We start from the raw sequence: 19,040 nt of genomic DNA on the forward strand, positions 1-19,040 counted from the left end.
ACCTGCTTTCCTCGGGCGGTAATAAATTAGATTGTGCCTGCTTAAAGGAGTAGTTCACCCAAAAATGAAAAATCTCTCATCGTTTACTCACCCTCATGCCATCCCAGATATGTATGACTTTCTTTCTTCAGCAGAACACAAATAAAGATTTTTAGAAGAATATCTCAGCTCTGTAGGTCCATACAATGCAAGTGAAAGGGTGCCAATATTTTGAAGCTCCAAAAATCACATATGTCCGCATAAAAGTAATCCATATGACTACAGTAGTTAAATCAATGTCTTCAGAAGTGATCTAACAGGTGTGGCCACTCATAACTTGACATGAAGGGTATAAATAAAGGTACAAATGATGGGTAACACAGCTGAAGACAATGATGAAGGAAGACAAGTGAGGATGATAACGGTGCATCTTGAGAAATGTAGTGAAGAAGGTGATTTAAAAATAAGATTCTCTTGAAGACAGGGGAAACACAGAATATTTTGTGACAGATCTCCACTTTAACTTTCACTCTCACATTCTTCTACTTGTATTTTTGGTGATTCACATTCTTCATGCCTACGCCCCCTGCTGAGCAGGGAGAAGAATTTCTAACAAAAATGGACTTAAATATTCACCTGTTTCTCACCTACACCTATCATATAACTTCTGAAGATATGTATTTAACCACTTGAGTCTTAAGGATACATTTTATTCTGCCTTTATGTGCTTTTTGGAGCGTCAAAATGTTGGCACCCATTCACTTGCATTATATGGACCTACAGAGCTGAGATATTCTTCTAAAAATCTTAATTTGTGTTCAGCAGGAGTAAAAAAGTCATATCCGGGATGGCATGAGGGTGAGTAAATTATGAGAGAATTTTCATTTTTGGGTGATCTATTCATTTAAGCTAGATTTCGGGTGGCTAATGAATAATACCACGTGCTAAAGTGGTGCAACTGTTTAGTGAATTCACTCCTATAACAGGACTGACAACCATATTCTGCTGTTGTGTGAACATAACCATACAGTATATAGCACTCTAAAATAGGACTGACAAGTGTATTTTTCTGCTGTATGAACTATAAGAATTTTAGCCTTTGTGGCTTCTCTCATTTCCCATGAGTCAACCAATGTGGTGGTAGTAAAAACTGCACAAATAAGGTCTTTCCATTCAAGGTGCTGATAATTAACATAAATGTGTGAGGGGAAATGATTGCATCCATTGCTGATGTGCCATCTCTTTAACATCTTTTGTGTCACATGCTTGCAAGATACAGGGAGTGAATATGTGTCGCACACTGCATGTCTTCCTGTGAGACTTAACCAGAATAGCACTGCTATTCTATTCATGAAAAAATGTGTGATTAGTATTACCTTTGCTGAATGAATTCTTCAGAGGTTAATTAATGGAGTTCAAAGGAATGAGAGCAGGTGATCGAGTTGGCCCGTCTTTAGTGAGCAATAACACATTTCCTCAGTAGGGAAAACTGAAAAGTCTCTTCTCTTCTTGTACTTTCACCAAAGTTTTTTAACAAATTTTCTCTATAAAACACCTCATAGATTGTCTCAAAAAGCTCTCAACCTTTTAAAGCAAAAACATCCCATATTAGAAGTTTGAATATAATCACCCTGATTAAAAACTACTGAAGTCCTCAAGTTGTCTTTTACTACTTGTGCACATTCAAAGGGCTGAGAAAAGTGTGGGACACTCCCCAGATTCAGTTTATCAGGTAGTGGGGACATTTTATATGTGGTAAAATTATGAGATAAGAATAGTGCTGACACAGTTTTCTCTGCCTGAAGATTATCCTGTTATTCCCCGATCCCCCCCCCCCCCCCACCCTTGGGTTAAGTAGCTTAGATATCCTCTGTGATTTGTCATGCAGACAGAAAATTAAATTTCAACAAAATAGTCAGAGCATAATATTTGTAAATCCTCAATAAAGAATAAGCTGTGTGAAATTGGAATACACAGATGGATTATGACTGATGTCGAAATTCCACACAAACATTATCCTCGCCGTTGTGTCTGTTGAGTCTTATTGCTGCACTGTACAGGCGCAAGGAAAATCTATTATCTATAATGAAATATATTATCATAAGTGCAAAGATACAATGTACCACACGCACTTTCAAACACGCTTTGTATTAGATCACGATGAACTCTCAGCAGATGTTCCTGTTGCTCAATTGGTAGGCCGTTGTGGTAGTAATCCTAAGGTTATACTGTAGATTCAATTCCCAACAAACAAAACTGATAATATGCACAGTATACCTTGAAGGCACTGTACAGGCACAGAGACACATTTATGCTGTGTCAGAATAACATTGAAAATCCATTAATTTCAATGTAGATGGTGCATTGCAAGGATTTGCAAAATTGGCACCACGACTTTGCTGCAACAAACTGTGAGGTAGGCATCCGTTGACTGATAAGGGTTTTAAAGGGACTAATTTTGCTTTCAGAAATCCATTTTGCTGTATTCAAACTGACCCGACTCTTTCCATGCCCCCAAAACACATCTTACACATTCTTATCCATCAAGCACTCTCACCAGTGCTTTCTCTAGTGTCTAGGCACCTTATCTAGGGATGGGACTCGAAAGGAATTTAACAATCCTGGCTTAGATACCTCCTTAATCATTCCTTAATCATAACAGTTCCATTTTGGATTCTTTTAGTATTTTTAAGAAAGACATATATGGAAATAAGAAATGCAATTCTTATCGGATTTACTGCCCTCAGCATTTTTACCCTTAAATACATACCTCGGGTCTTTAGTGACCCAGGACCTCATTCCACACCCTGTTCCTCATCCATTTTTTGGAGTTGTGCCCACAGCTCTTTAGTATTCCTCAATCTCTGTCTTATAAATTCTGTAACACACACAAACACAAGAAAGCATTTAAAAAAAAGTGTTTAAATAAATTTGAGCAAGTTCTGAATAAGAACCAGTTCTCAGTTCTCAACCCTAACCCCAAGTCACTTTGGATAAAAGCATCTGCCAAATACATAAATGTAAATGAGGGAAGCAACAGTATCAGACCAGACCCAATCTGGCCAGTGTCAAGTCAGACCATCACTTTTTTTTTTTTTACAACAGATCTGTTTCACCCTCAAGATGATGTGGCTGCTGGAAGTCACCTGGAAATGTCTTACCAAACATTGTTCCATTGATCCTCAACCATGAAGCTTTTTGTTGACATAGCTTTTTGTTGTCCAGACAAACTACATAATCTCACACAGTAGGCCTACATCTTTACTGTTTCAGTTACACTGTGACCTCTTACAGGGTCTGATCTCTTTATTTATTTATTTTTGATCCACAAGAACACCGCCACCACATCAGTGCAAGCCCTCTTACGACTGTCGTACTCCACAAATTAATCACCATTCAACACGAATCTCTTATCCACTCATTGCTCGCCCTTGTCCCTTTGTCACTGCTGTGAACCTGCACGCTGTTTTTAATCAAAGACCACTGTGCCAGACCCAGCACGTCCCCTCCCACCGACCCCAGAGGATGCAATGGGCGGTGGTAACGGATGAGCGTTAAGCCGGGGCTGGAGATATTTAATAGGAGCTAATTGTGAGAAGTATTGGAGCACACGGAGAAAGACTGTACGATGTGGTGTGAGCGATGCGCCGCGCCTGCGGTCGGCTGGATGGCGGTACTTCATCACTGCTTCCAGAATGGGTAATTAAGGAGCCACCTGCCGAGCTGCACCAGAGAGACCTGCTCTACCGGAGAGCTCCGCACTGGGCCCTGCAGCACATCGCTCCAATCAAAGTATTATCACTCATTTTGTAAAACTCCACCTCTCCCTTTCTCTCTCTATCTTCTCCCTCTGTCCCAAATACTACTTTATTTATTAAGGCTAAATGTCACCTCGAGAGGCATGGTGACGTGAAGGAGAGGCGGAATTACACCATCATCTGGCTTTGACTTCGTTCCATTTTCACTCACATCACAGAGCCCAAATAAAGCTTCCTTTTAATTAGAGTTATGCTCGGCTTCTGGTTTAGCACACCGAGAATCAGAGCTTTGTTCAGACAGGCCATATGAACAAAGCTGTATACAATCTTTTAAGTTGTTTGTAGTTTGAACAGCAACTTGATATTTATTTTTTATAAACCAGATCTAAACCACATCCATATGAGTTTTGAAATCTGTTTAAAATCAGTTTTTTACAATTTGCATTGAAGTTTGAATGGTCAGATCAGATTTCAAGTAGTTTCTTTGTCACTGAAGCATGGCTTAACTGTAACGTCATACAGAAAGTGCGGTAGTTTTAACAGAATCTCACATTTTAACATGTCCAGGTCATATTTCTCCTATTTTAAGATGATTAAAAGCCTATTTTATTAATTGAGAATTTTTTGTTTTGCATTGTCACAAAACCTGTCAAGAAATATGTCACAAAACCTGTCAAGAATATGTCCAAATCATATTTCTCCTGTTTTAAAACCATTAAAAGCCTATTTTATTAATTAACAGTAATGTGAAATATAAAATGTATATTTAAATTGTGAAGTATTTCTAAAATATGATAGTATTTTTTTGTACTGTCTTTATGCTGATATAAATAAAAAATACTGTTTAACAGTAATGAGAATCACCATTGAGAATAATGGGAATTATTCTTTTTGAGAAAACTCAAAAGTAAAACATCTGGATGCATTACAGTAATGAGGGTTTGGAGGAGAAATGTGCTTAATTGCACATTTCATGCAGACATGATGGAGTTCTGAATATGCTTCACTCCTGAAATGATTCATCAGTATGAATCAGATCTGTACAACTATATGAACTGTACAGTATATATACATACCCATCATAGTCCTCCATGTTGCAGTCTTTCAGGATGGAGAGAGCATGGCCCTTTCTCTCGGTGACTGCGGAAAAGAAAGAATTTTTTTTTTTTTTTTTTTTTTTTTTGTTTAAAGGAAAGCACTCCAAACTGCCTTTAGTACCATTTTCCAGGCTTTGGAAAATGGCTTCAGCAGAACATATGGTCCTGGCTGTAAAGCAGAATTTATACTAGCATGCTGTTTGCATTTTTAATCAAGAATATGAGTCCTGATACAAAATGGCTGCTGCTCTTGTTTTCAGCTTTGCCCAAGCTGTGCAAAACAAGGTCAAAATTGTTCCCAGTATTCACGGTGTGATGTACAGTTTACATTAAAATAAGGTGATGCAACTTGTGTAGCAAGGGTCAAGTGGGTCAGAGATCAAAGAGGAGAGGTTCAGCAAAGTTTGTTGGAGATATTAGGCACTCAGTATGTTTGCCTCAGTCACCAGTCACCTTTTGGAACAGTCTTTGTGTTGGGAGCATAACTATGATGCCTTAAAAAGCAGCTCAATAGGTTTTGGAACAGAGCTAGTGTCTCTATGTCTTTATAGACAAGAACCCTGGCTCATGTGGCAAAGGAAATGCCGCTGAATGCGGGGGAATGGGGTGGCATGCCCCAGATGGCATTGTGCATGCCGTGTCCCACTTAGCATTTTCTGGGGCACCTCCACCATGGAGCGGGTCCCAGCTGTGGCCACCCATCAAAGGGCTCACCGAGGCTGATGTGACACTTGCAGATGGATGTTTTTTTGTTGTTGTTGTTGTTAAAGAAAGTGCTTCACAACGCACACAGAGATGCGAGTGCTGTTTCTGCTTATCATGGCTGTTCCTGGTACCAGCTCCACTACAGATCCATATGGACCAGTGAACCTGCATGGACGTAGGAATTTGTGTGATCATAAGCTTGAATTGAATTGGTTAAACTGTTTTTAATGATTTTTCAAAAACATTTAGAAGAACAGATGGATATTGATGAGTTGTTTATGGTTACTGAAAGTCACGTCAATGATCAATATTAGGATTTAGGTTTGTTTTTATGCTAAATATGCGCTTGTCGAAATTGCAAAGCTACTCTAAAAACACTGTCTATATTCGGAATGGAAATCTACTGTACTACTTACTACATACTGCACATTATATGCTGTACGCCAACTACTATTTTTGAAATAGAATGTGAAAGTGTACATCATGCAACTCTAAACATTTCAAATATTACAGTGCTATGTTCTTCTAATCATTATTATATCAAATTGTAGGGAATAACGAATTTCTGTTTAAATTTAGGCCCATGTTTTACAAAAATGTTACACAGAAATTTGCTCTGCACATGTTTTCATGAATGAGGCCAATTATGTGCATGTTTAATTCAGCAAGTAGTGTGCAGTTAACATCCTTCAAAATGAAAGCAGTTGTAAATCCAATTTTGTGTTTAAAACATCTTCATTCTTGGCAGTCTGGTCAAATGAGTCAAGAAAAAGATATAAAAAATTACAGGTGGTTCACTCATCACACTGGAAATGGAAGGCATGTCAGTGTTCTGTGCAGTGTATACTGCACTGTATACTGCATGCTACCTTCGGCAAATGTAGTAGGTCATGCAGTTATTCCATGCATGCTAAAAATTCACATATTGTGCAAAGATATATCTACTTAAGACTGCAGAATGGTAAGAGAAGTATAGTAGTATACTATTCCAAACATAGCCTCAGTTATAAGTCCAAAATTAGAATGCAATTCTGACCTGAAGGCGGAGCACTTTCAAATCAAAGTGAGCTGTACTGACTGCACTGCCAAACAAAGGCACAACCCGGCCACCTTTTTCAGAGCTCACAAACACTGATTAACCATTCTGGACCAAGCTGCAAAACATCATTAATTTTAGTTAAAATTTACATTTAGAGCTTAATCAGTGCTTGATCTACACAGCCTCAACACATAAAATGCTACTGTTAATAGACTCCTAAATGACCATGCAAGTGCCAAAAGTTACATTTTCACGTACCAGCTTTAGTTATCTGTAAATAGCTCTGAATTACAAGCTTTAATTGCTTCTAATGAATGTCACCATTGCTGATGCATAATAATGCCTAGAGCTAATTCTATCATGTATATTCTCAAAGCTCTGCATTCCTCTCCCTTGTCAAAGTGGAGAATGAGATCTTTAATTTCTATTAGGTAAAATGCTGTTTAATGGCTCCACCTCGATCCTTCAGCCTCTGCTAGTGTAAACAAATAATCACGAAACAGATTCTATTACTGTTCAAATGGCTTCTGGAATCAGGTAGCCACATTCACTAGAGCTCAGATTTTGGAGTCCTCCTCTCAAAAGCACCCCTGGTGCATATTTGGGTGTGTGTAGTAGTCTGTGGTTGTCAATGTGCAGTATAGTGTAGGGTCCTGTGTGCATGTGTGTGTGTGTGTGTGTGTGTGTGTTTAAGAGAGAGAGGAGGTGGGTAAAGGGGAGCTCCGCACTATGTTAGTGTAACTGGTCCTGCTCAACCCTCTCTGAGTGGGATTCGAACCAGCGTCTCCAGCATGGGAGTTGGACGCGCTAACAAGGAGGCTAAAGGCTACAGCCTCTGCGTCAATCGCTAGTGTGCATCTTGAGGCCAGGGGAGTGAGGTTTACACACTGCACAGCTACCTACCATCTGGCTACCATTGCACTCACCCCCCTAAACTTCATTTCCATCTGGGTCATGGCACCATTGTAACCGGTCCTGCTCGATCCACTCCGAGCGGGATTCGAACCGGTGTCTCCGGCATAGGAGGCGGGCGCACTAACAAGGAGGCTAAAGGCTACAGCCTCTGCGTCAATCGCTAGTGTGCCTCTTGAGGCCAGGGGAGTGATGTTTACACACTGCATAGTTACCTACCAGCTGGCTACCGTTACATTAGAACAGATGGGTGCAGTCCCTCCCCCTGGGTCAGGTTACTGATGGAAGATACACTTCTCTTGTCATTATGAGTGTGAGATGCATTTAGAACCATCCACCGCAGTGTAGTACAGCTGCTACTTCAAGTATATTGCATACACAAACTCAAACACACACAAACACACTGCAGACAAACCCCCCAAAAAAAAGAAATTACTGCTGGAGAGTTTACATACATTTATAAACAGCTATATACATTACAATGAAAAACAGCAAAGTCTTAAAAGGATAATTCATCCAATAATGAAAATTCTGTCATCATTACTCACCTTTATGATGTTCCAACTTCTTTCTTTCAGGAAATACAAAAGATGTTGGGCAGAATATTAGTCTCAGTTACCATTTACTTTATGCCTAACATCTCCTTTTGTGTTTCACTTAAGAAAAAAAGTCACATGTGATTGGAACAACAAGAGGATGAATAAATAAGGACAGAATTTTCATTTTTAGATGAAACATCCCTTTAACTAGACATTCTTTGAAGAAAGTGCGAGTAGTGTTTGCATGTTTGAAACACACCACCAAGACGCAAGGGTTTTGTAGTTGGTTACTACGGCATTGCTCAGTGGTTGCTAAGGTATTCTGAGTGGTTGTAAGCATGCTGGCATGTGCTTGCTATGGTGTTCTGGGTGGTTGCTAGGTAGTAACTTAGAGCCCACCCCTAAGTTTTTATGATATTCTGGTCCCTACTTATGACTCATTTTAAGTCTCTTTTTCAATTTTTTTTCACTCTTTTTTTTTCATCTACCAGCCAAATATTGAGGAAGATTTGAGGTATTATTCGTGTCAGTAGCACAAACTGTACTTAGCTTAGAGGTTTGTTCAATCCCTCAATAGTAGCAATAGTAATAGTTACTGTATGCTTGCCTTAGCAAGCACTGCTAATAATAAAGTATCCTCTAACTTGTGTTTAGTAAAATTGCAGAGATGACAATTAAAATGGTAAACATGATTCATTTTGTTTTTAAGTGTGTGTTCAAATGATGAATTTGCATAGGAAACTTGACATTCCTCACCCTAAAATATGGATTTCCCATGATCTGTTGCCGATGCCTAATGGCGTAAAGCATAATGTCCAGCTTTTTAGCATGTATGAGGAATTGCTGAGCACTAAGGAATGAATCCTGAGAGAATGGGCCCTGAGAGCAGACGTTAATGCACTTCGATCAGCAGTGTGGCCTGAGGAGGCGGCAACCACCTAAGCGCAAAGGCTTCATATGAACCTGAAAGGACGAGCTACTCTGTTTGATCTGTACATACTGTATGTATTGTAGGTTAGCATTTGGGATGGACTGATATATTATGGTGAAGATAATTAGATATATTAGATTAATATATTTAAATTTAAATGTATTTAATTTAAATATAATTTAATTTAGCCTTTGATTAATATATGTTAGTTCTTTGTATTCAATTTGTATTTTACTTTTTCTCTTTTTTTTTATAAATGTTTCACTTTTTTGTAATTCTTGTTGCTTTTCAAAAAAATTTTAATTCGTTTTTTTTTACTTCCTATATATATATATATATATATATATATATATATATATATATATATATATATATATATATATATATATATATATATATATATATATATTCATATTCTGTCCTGTGTCACATTTTTAAGTTAAAATAAATCTTTAAAAAAAGACACGTCTCAAAAAATGTGTCTGCAAAATATGTAAGCCTTTATTAAGTCTAGCTGTTTGAAATAAAGAATGCATCCGTTGTGTGCGCCCTCTCCAGAGTATTGAGTGCAGTTGCTGCTCTGGATTTAAAATTACCATGTGCAGTACTGATGCTATTTGGTGTCTGACAAATCTGTTATGCCATCTGTGTAACTGTAGTTACACTTGCGTACAGTAGTTGTTACTGAATTTTTATCATAAAATGTTTCAAAGTTGAGTCCTGTTATTTTTTTTTCATGATCAATCTTTGCTGTCACTTCCAAGTACTCAAATACTCAGGTACTTGCACCTACAGTATATGTGTAAGACTTACTAGTGACATCAGCTTGTATATCAGCAAGTTTGAAGAGTGGGGCCACCTCGTCCAGGTAGATTTGGTAGGCTTCTTTTTTGTGGCTGGTGGGGTTCACAAAGTCTTTGAGAGTCTTTGGATGGTTCTTGAAACCTGCAGAGGAAAAACAACAAAGAGTGGGAAGATTCATGAATCCCCTTGTGACATGAATCCCACGGGCATTCATTTAAGTGCTTGATACTCACCCAGTTTAGAGAAGTGCACATCTGTTAATGTGAGCCAAAGCCCCCGCCCTACATAATAATGATTTCTTATCGTGAGTTCAGCTTTTGTCTGCCACCCTTGCTGCAGAATGCCTCTCACACAGCATGAGTTCAGTCTCCACCAATTGAAAAGGTCAGATCTGTGTCTGTTGTTTACAGCGGCTGAATGGCTGCCAAGAATGAGGAGAAGGCATGAATAAATACACCACGTATGCTCTCATTCTTACTCTGTTCACTTTTTGGTGGTTTATCTAGTGCAGTGGTTCCCAACCCTGTTCCTGTAGGCCCCACAACACTGCAAATTTTGTATATCTCCCTTTTCTGGCATGCCCAATTCAGGTCTTGGAGTCTCCTCTAACCAGCTGATGAGTGGAATCAGGTGTGTTTAATTAGGGAGATATCCAAAATGTGTAGCGCTGGGGGGCCTCCAGGAACAGGGTTGGTAACCACTGGTCTAGTGGTTGACCAGTATGGGTTTTTCTATTGCAGATGTGAAAACAGATAACTTGAGAGTGGGGTGGACGATGACCGTTATAATTCTGTTTACTGTATCCAGTAGCCCCAAAAGTATTTTGGCACTTACGCTGTACTTACAAAATTCTAAATGTTATTGCATTCAATAAAAAAAATATCAAACCAAGTTGCATCTGCAAACAAATTATGCTTGAGCTTTTCTCAGAAATTACTTCACTTTTTTTAGCCAGTTTTGCAATTACTTTTAAACAGTTGGTGTCCTGGGGCCGGTTGCACCAGCTATACGTAAGTTACAACTTAGCCAAGTTGTGGCGTAAATGGGCACTAAGTCACAATTTACGCACTACTAAATATTTGAGTGTTACACCATTAAACTTAGGTAGGACATAACCCTATGTATAAACTAAATATTTACAGAAGACTCTGACCAGGAGTAACTGGTGACATCAATGAGCTCATGTTTTGGCTGACAGGCTTCAATCCTTCGACATACAGTATGATGTTGACATTTATACTCGTTAACATTTACGAGAGAGGGGGAAATAATACTTTTAAATGGCTCTTCAGCATGAAACCATTCTGACGGTGCAGTTTTCAGGGTGTGTCACCCCTTATTTATTTTAGGTACAGTTCCTATATATTGTTTTTTACATAGGGCAGATATACTATTTATCAAATCTACTTTTATTAAATATCATATTTTAATGGGGATATAATTTATTACAGCTGACAGTTATGTAAGCAAACAAGGTTTGAACATCAACTGTAACAAGATCAGACTGAAGTTCACGGCTTTTTAACAGTTCTGTGTACAAATTTGAAGGCTGCTTATTGGATCAAAACAAGTAAACGTCATATTATGTGATTATGCATTACTTTACGGAGGGCTTACAACCTACTAGTTAAGTCTTGCCTTAAGAACAGATGGTGCAACCAAATTAAGCACTGACTTAGTTACAAACTAACTAGTAGTTACCAAGCCCTTAGTGTGAACTTTATGTCCCAATTTACCTTACGCACAGCTGGTGCAACCCTGCCAAGGTGAATTTAGTGGATGTATGAAGTTAGTTCTCATCAAGTTAACACAGGTGCCCTAACAGAGTAACCTCCTGTATAGTTCAGCACATTAACTCTGGACATGTTTCTGAAAGTTTGACAACCAGTCTTAATTTTGTAATTCAGTGCATCAAAGTACGACCTTAAGCGTGTCTTGAGTGTCCAAATACTTTTTGCTGCTACTGTGTGTGATACAAGCTAATAACATGTAATTAAAGAAAATTTTATTTACAAATATACATGCATTTTTAACACAATATTTACTCCAAATTCAATCAAATTTATTTGAAAATGGACATTGACCAAAGTCCAAATGGATGATACTAGCCTAATGTTTCTAGATTATCAGTCAAGCGGTAGCCATGTAAACATTTTTGCAAGCAACATATAAATTGCAAATATTGCATTATATGAAAGTAGATGTTTTGCCGGTGACTGATGTTTTTTTTTTTTTTTTTTTTTTTTTTTGTGGACCGTTTAAAGTGTTTAATGGACTTAAAAGTGTTTCTCTGTCTTTGACATCACAGCTCAAGATAGTCGCTACTGAAAGTCTTGAGACTGTGATTTCCTGTGCAACTGCAGTTGAGATAAATGGGAATGCTAACAGATTGCTTTGTCCAGATATTAAAGTCGACATGAAATCAAAACTGACCCTATTAATTTTCTTAATGCATTTTACTGTTTTTTTTTTTTTTGTAAACCATGCATTTTATTTATTTATTTTTTTTATTAAAAAAAATGTGACCTCGTAATCATTAAACAAAATGTACTTGCTCTTCTACGGATATGACTTCTCTTCTCTGCTGACCTATGCTAGTTGATGTATCTGACTTTCTTTCTTGAGACATAGATTTAACCACTGGTGTCATATGGATTACTTTTATGCTGCCTTAATGTGATTTTTGGAGCTTGAAAGGACTGGTCACCATTCACTTGCATTGTATGGACCTACAGAGCTGAAATTTTCTTTTCAAAATCTTCGTTTGTGTTCTGCAGAAGAAAGAAAGTCATACACATATGGGATGGCATGAGGGTGTGTAAATGATGAGAGAATTTTCATTTTTGGGTGACTATTCCTTTAAGCCAATTGTTTTTCGGAGATATCTTCGGGTGTACAGCATGAGTAAGTGTTCTTTATTCTTTATATTTAGTGTATTGTGATTCAAAACATTGAAATATGATCATTACTTGTTTCTCTGCATTGGGCTTGCACAACAGCTCCAGCCTCATCGTAAGCAAAGATTGCGATGTGCTGTGTGCATTTGTGGGCTGGTTATGTATTAATATTGTCAGTTACATCATTGTCTGGTTCTTAAGTCAGTGGAAAAGCGGACCAGTATTGAGATCGATTCTCAGTTCCCTAGGTAACTGGCTCTGGCATGAACAGCACTGTGGAAAGGGATGTGTGTGTGTGTGTGTGTGTGTGTGTGTGTGTGTGTGTGTGTGTGGGCGGGTTTGGGTGGTTTGCGAGTACTTGTTTTTTTAGGTTACAAACTGGTAATTACAAGGGTATTATGCTATAAATGTGGTTTATGAGGACATTTTTTGTAAACTAAAGCCTATTGGCTATTATGTTAAAAGAAACGAGCCATTCAACATGTCCAGCCCCCACTTCCTGTTTTGTTAGGAAATACTTCAAAACACCAAATAGAACTGCACTCACAAAGCACTTCACTGTGACTTTAAATACTTCCTTGGGTTTATCAGCCTGACCCCAGTGTACTGGTTTATCACTAATATAGTGGTACTTTGTTGTATCTCTCATCCCCATCATGGTTCAGTTTGTCTGTCATTCTTTCTTTGCTCAGAGAAACTAGTATTGAGTAACACTGGATCATAATTATCAGAAATTAGGGGGCTTCTTTCCCTCCAGGCCTTCCTGTAGCGCCTGAGATCGATGGAAGCTGAGGTGAAGCTCAAAACTCTCTCCTTCCTCCACCATCTCCCTCATTATTCTAATCCGGCCCCCGAAGCTCCCGACCCTCGACCTGCTAACGAGCCGCTACCCTCGGCTTGCCCTCCGCCATACCCCCTGCTGACATCACAGAGTAGGAGTTCTAGGGGTGCCCAAGGTCACAGTTCAAATAGACACAAAAATTACACAAGAGGAGATGCAGGATGTGGGGTGGGGATGCTGGGGGGATTTGGGATCTTGAAAGAAGCTAGAGCGACTCGCACAGCATGGAGATGCTGATCCCATCTCCCACCTTGTGGCTCTTGGGGACCACAGAGCCAGGATGCTGGGGTCTGCACAAGGGAGCAGGTGCAGGGGGGAGGCACCACTGCTAATGTTATAGCTGTGAATGGGGCTCAGGAGGCTAAACATCCCTCATCCTCAATGAGGGGGCTTCAAGCCCACCACATGACACATGAGATTTAATACTGTGTGGATACAATCATATATTAAATATCGCTATACTTTTTTTCATAATATTGTAGACATACATTAGATCCCTGTGTTAATATTTGTTTAATATATTTGTGAAGTCCTATTTTGTCCAACAGTTTTTGAACCAGCTAAAGTCTAAATAGGGCTAACTATGACTGGCATTCCTCAGTGTGGTCAGATCCACTTCAATGAGGCGTAAGAGAAATTGAAACTGATCCTGCAGTTTCTTTCTTTTTCTAATGAACACATTGGATCTGACTCATGAATTTGGTGCCATTTTATGTACAGTATGTACAGTATCGTGATGGCCCTAATGAGAAAACGTATGATACATTCATTTATGGCGAGATACGCTTTAGGTGCACAGACTCAAAGGCATGTACTTTAAAAATACCCACATAAAAAGATGTGGATTTCCTTGACCTTCTTTTTGTTTACCTCAGAAATTGTGGTTGTGTTCCAAAAACCTAGTGAGCTGCCTGTAGGCAGTTCACTAGATATTTGGAACACAACCATGATTTCTGAGGGAAACAAAAAGGAGGTCAAAGAAATCCACATAGTTATATATATACAGCTCTGGAAAAAATTAAGAGACCACTGCAAAATTATCAATTTTCTATTTACAGGTTTGTGTTTGAGTAAAATGAACATTTTTGTTTTCTCCCAAATTCCAAATAAAAATATTGTCATTTAGAGCATTTATTTGCAGAAAATGACAACTGGTCAAAACAAAAAATAAAAAAAAAGATGCAGTGTTTTCAGACCTCGAATAATGCAAAGAAAACAAGTTCATATTCATTTTTAAACAACACAATACTAATGTTTTAATTTAAGAGGAGTTCAGAAATCAATATTTGGTGGAATAACCCTGATTTTCAATCACAGCTTTCATGCATCTTGGCATGCTCTCTACCAGTCTTTTACATTGCTGTTGGATGATTTTATGCCACTCCAGGTGTAGAAATTCAAGCAGCTCGGCTTTGTTTGATGGCTTGTGGCCATCCATCTTCCTCTTGATCACATTCCAGAGGTTTTCAGTGGTGTTCAGGTCTGGAGATTGGGCTGGCCATGACAGGGTCTTGATCAGGTGGTCCTCCATCCACACCTTGATTGACCTGGCTGTGTGGCATGGAGCATTGTCCTGCTGGAAAAAAACAATCCTCAGAGTTGGGGAGTATTGTCGGAGCAGAAGGAAGCAAGTCTTCTTCCAAGATAACCTTGTACGTGGCTTGATTCATGCGTCCTTCACAAAGACGAATCTGCCCGATTCCAGCCTATATATAGTAGAAGGTAAAAACTAAATGCATGATGATGAGCTCAGAAGAAACAAATCTATTCTAAATGGAGAACAAAGAAAGAACAATGTTGATTATAATTAGCAGTCCCACCAGGATTTCATGGCACTGTTTCTTTATTTCTTTATTGCATCTCAAAATGGCACATTTTACAGCAGCTTTTCTCAAAAATTGTGATGCCATTTGCTGTGGGTTTTTTTGTGTTCTTTTGCAGTGAAAAGTCCCAAAGCATCATAGTATACTTGTGTAATTTGTGTCAATGATTCTATAAGTGCAATTACCTGTAAATATCATTACACACATAAATGCCATACATTTAAGAGGTGATAAGGCTAATATGAGTTCAATGGAAAGATCCTTGAATTTATATATATATATATATATATATATATATATATATATATATATATATATATATATATACATATTGAAATTTCCTGCCTCAGACAATGTAAGTAAACTTTGGTTTGGTTAAAATAGTAGACCTACTATAAAACTGTAAACTAAAAACACAGATATATTAATAATTAGACCAGTTGCGATTATTACATCACCTGATAGAGACCATTTAATCAAACTGTAATTATTTGAGAGAATTGCAATCACTGAGAACTTTAAATTGTTATCACATTTTACTTATTTTAATATATGACATATTTTGGTGTCTCATTTTCTGGTGCAAGAGTGCATTATGTATAAATGTTATGAATTATTATGTGTGCACTTCAATGAACTCTGACTGTCATGGACCTGCACTGTGCAACACACTCAGAGCAGCTCCTGAAGAGCACGTGAAGGTTAAATGCCAGCTGTGATGTACGCTAGTTGTGATGTTGTTCCGTGAAAGTTTAAACAAGGATTTTGATAGGGAACACGATAGGATCCCTGTTCGAGCCTCTAGGATCTCATATGGGACGTCGTAATTTCAGCCAAAATACGGGATGTCCCGGCTAATTTGGGACAGTTGACAACCCTGTGTGGAGATGATAGAATGGAGGCTGTGCAGTTGGAGATGTTTCTATTGTGTCAAGTTTTTCAAGCATTTTTTATTTATTTTTATTATTTATTTTTTTTGGGGTCACTGTTAAACATGGAGAAAAGTGATCTGATTCACAGTTTATGCTGGAAAATTTCAGAAATTACACAAAATTGCAAGCTACCGCAAATATTGGTTAGATTTGCATTAAGTCCTGCAATTGCAAAATCCTGGAGGGACTGACTTAGAATTAAATATTGAAAATTACAAATTGTTTAATATAATTAAAAATGGACAAGTACAGTGGTTCTCAATCATGGAAATCAAGATCGCAGGCCGACAATTTATAAACTAGCAAATAGCAAAATTTATTTATTTTAATCTACTGACTTTCCTAGTTTCCTGGAGTAGGGGGACCATAAAATATTATCTTGGACAATGAGTCGAAAAGGTTGAGAACTACTGGACTACTATACCGAACATTTGTTTATGCCATTTTTTTATGCTTATTAGAGTGTAGCGTTGTTAGCATAGCACCTAACTCCAAACTCCAAATTAGTTGTCAATGTTTGAGTCTCCTGTGCACTTTTGTGAGATCAACGCCGTTGACTGTAGACAGCATTCCAAATCAGTCACTAATGGGGTTCCATTTCAGCTTGGATGCTGCCTTAGAAGGCAGCTGACTATGTAGGATGCAGAAAGCAAGATGGCTCAATTGGTTTTGGAACAGAGCCCCCATCTCACATTAATTCATTGCACTGAAATGGGAAACTATGTTACTGCTGTTTTAATGATCATATCTGAGCTGGAGTTCAGGATAAATCCAAACACCACAACTGAGCGATTGGGGACATAGCTTGTCTGCATGTGCTATACCGTGTTACTATGGCACATAATCCCATGTTTGTGTGAGCGATGCACGATGGCTCCCAGGAGCTCGATGAAAGACAATCCTGACGAAGGGGCCACACTCAGGTTTCACCTCCATGAGGCGTGTTTGTGTTCCCGCAAAAGGCCACTGTGCTGACACAGCCTGAAATAGACTTGCGTTCACACACACGTTAATTATAACCTTTTGATGAAGTCTGCCAATTCATCTAAATATTTTATGTTACTGTATAATGTACTGTAAGTAGATTTTAACCAAAAAGTTGTTCTCAGGACAAGGATATTTTTGATAAATGTCAGGTCAGGGTAAATTGCTACATTTTTTTATTGTTAAATGTTATAAATTAATGCAGTTTATTCAATACAATATATGTTTCTTATTTGTTTTACTGTTTAAATTTAGCTGAAAGCCTACAATAGGCTGCTTAATGGTAGGTTAACCTATATACCAAAACTTACACCATATAGTTCACTGTATCTTTTTTCCTGGACAAGCTTTTTTGTAGCCAAGACTTTAACATATGTGCCTATACAGAAATTGACTTTCCAATGTAAACCTACCTATAGAAATATTCTGTTTTGGATGCAGGTCTCCTGTATTGGATGCTGATGAGTAGCATGATTAGACCAGCTTGTCCAGCGCCAACCAGCATAAACCAGCTGGGAAATTCATGCTGGTCTTGTCAACAGGGATATCTTTCTGCTAATATTTATTATCCATGTGCACAAGTTGGTTCTGCATGTCCTATCAATAGCTTGATAGTGACGCACACATTTTCAGACACATGTCCCTGCCACCTGCGGACATTCCATGAGGTCACCCTGTGACTCAGAGGCTTAAGGCTGTTTTACCCCTGAGGGCTGTCAACATGGGCTAATGTCACCCAACACAGAGTCCAGTACATCTGTCTTTGTCCGGCCAATGTCTTAGGGCACAGAGGGTGCTGATGGGAAAGACAGGGGCATCTGAATGGTGTGGCTGAGGAGGGTGTCCCTGTGGAGAAGATGATTTGGCACAGGGGAGCACTTTTCCCATAATCAGGGGTAAATTACCTAAGAGCGGGGTCAGGTTTCACATTCATTTCAGAGACAAACAAAGGCCCAAAACTGCCTGTATACACCCACCCACTGCGCTAATGAGCGGACTGACCGCGCAGTCCAGACACTTTGATTGCAAGGCATTGTTGCTTCCTGTTACAGTGCAGTGATACTTGTGTAATTGAGAAATCATTCTGTGGTTTATGAAGATATGTCTTGGATCTATAGATAAATAGATATATAATGGTTAGATCTAAGCTGCTTAAAGTGACTGTATGTGTTTAAATTTGAACTTTTTGACATTCATGAACATGGGTCTCTGAACATTCAGGTCACATCCACACCAATACTTTTTCGTTTGACAAGGCATTTATTTTGTTACATTTAAGGCCAAAATATACTTCGGTTGTCCACGATGCTGATCACTCCGTGCACAGTATGCATGTTGCAAATATTGTCATCAGCACAGTCTGTGCGGACTGTCCACTTGCGGCCCAGATTTTCTCGAAACACGAACAGTCCTTGTCTGTGTGCAAGATCAGCTCATGCACCTGCGTTGACTGTACTAAAAGAGTATCATAAAGCAGTCGTAGTGCGTATGCGTCACACGCGCTCCTATTCGCTTGCCATCAAAAGAGTATATTTTGAAAGGCAACACTGTCAACCGGGCACGATCTGATCTGGAATGCAGAAAAGCAGGCCACAGTCAATGTAAAACCACATCCTTACTAATACATTTTGGTTAAAAACGATTAATTTAGCTACATTTGCACCTCTCATCCACACTGGAACGGCATTTTCCTCCACCAAAAATGGAGACTTTCAAAAATGCTCTCTATTACTGCAAAAAACGATGACAATAGTAAACAGAATACCAAAACAATTGTGTGGATGTGTCCTAAGTCTAAG

General features: G+C 38.6%; 1 pseudogene; it reads right to left on the minus strand.

Annotated features, from left to right (window-relative positions):
* Positions 1-19,040, minus strand: part of LOC127447600 (ceramide kinase-like protein) — a 72,839-nt pseudogene that overhangs the window by 25,738 nt on the left and 28,061 nt on the right.

Source organism: Myxocyprinus asiaticus, chromosome 10 (genome assembly GCF_019703515.2).
Source record: "Myxocyprinus asiaticus isolate MX2 ecotype Aquarium Trade chromosome 10, UBuf_Myxa_2, whole genome shotgun sequence".
NCBI lineage: Eukaryota > Metazoa > Chordata > Actinopteri > Cypriniformes > Catostomidae > Myxocyprinus > Myxocyprinus asiaticus.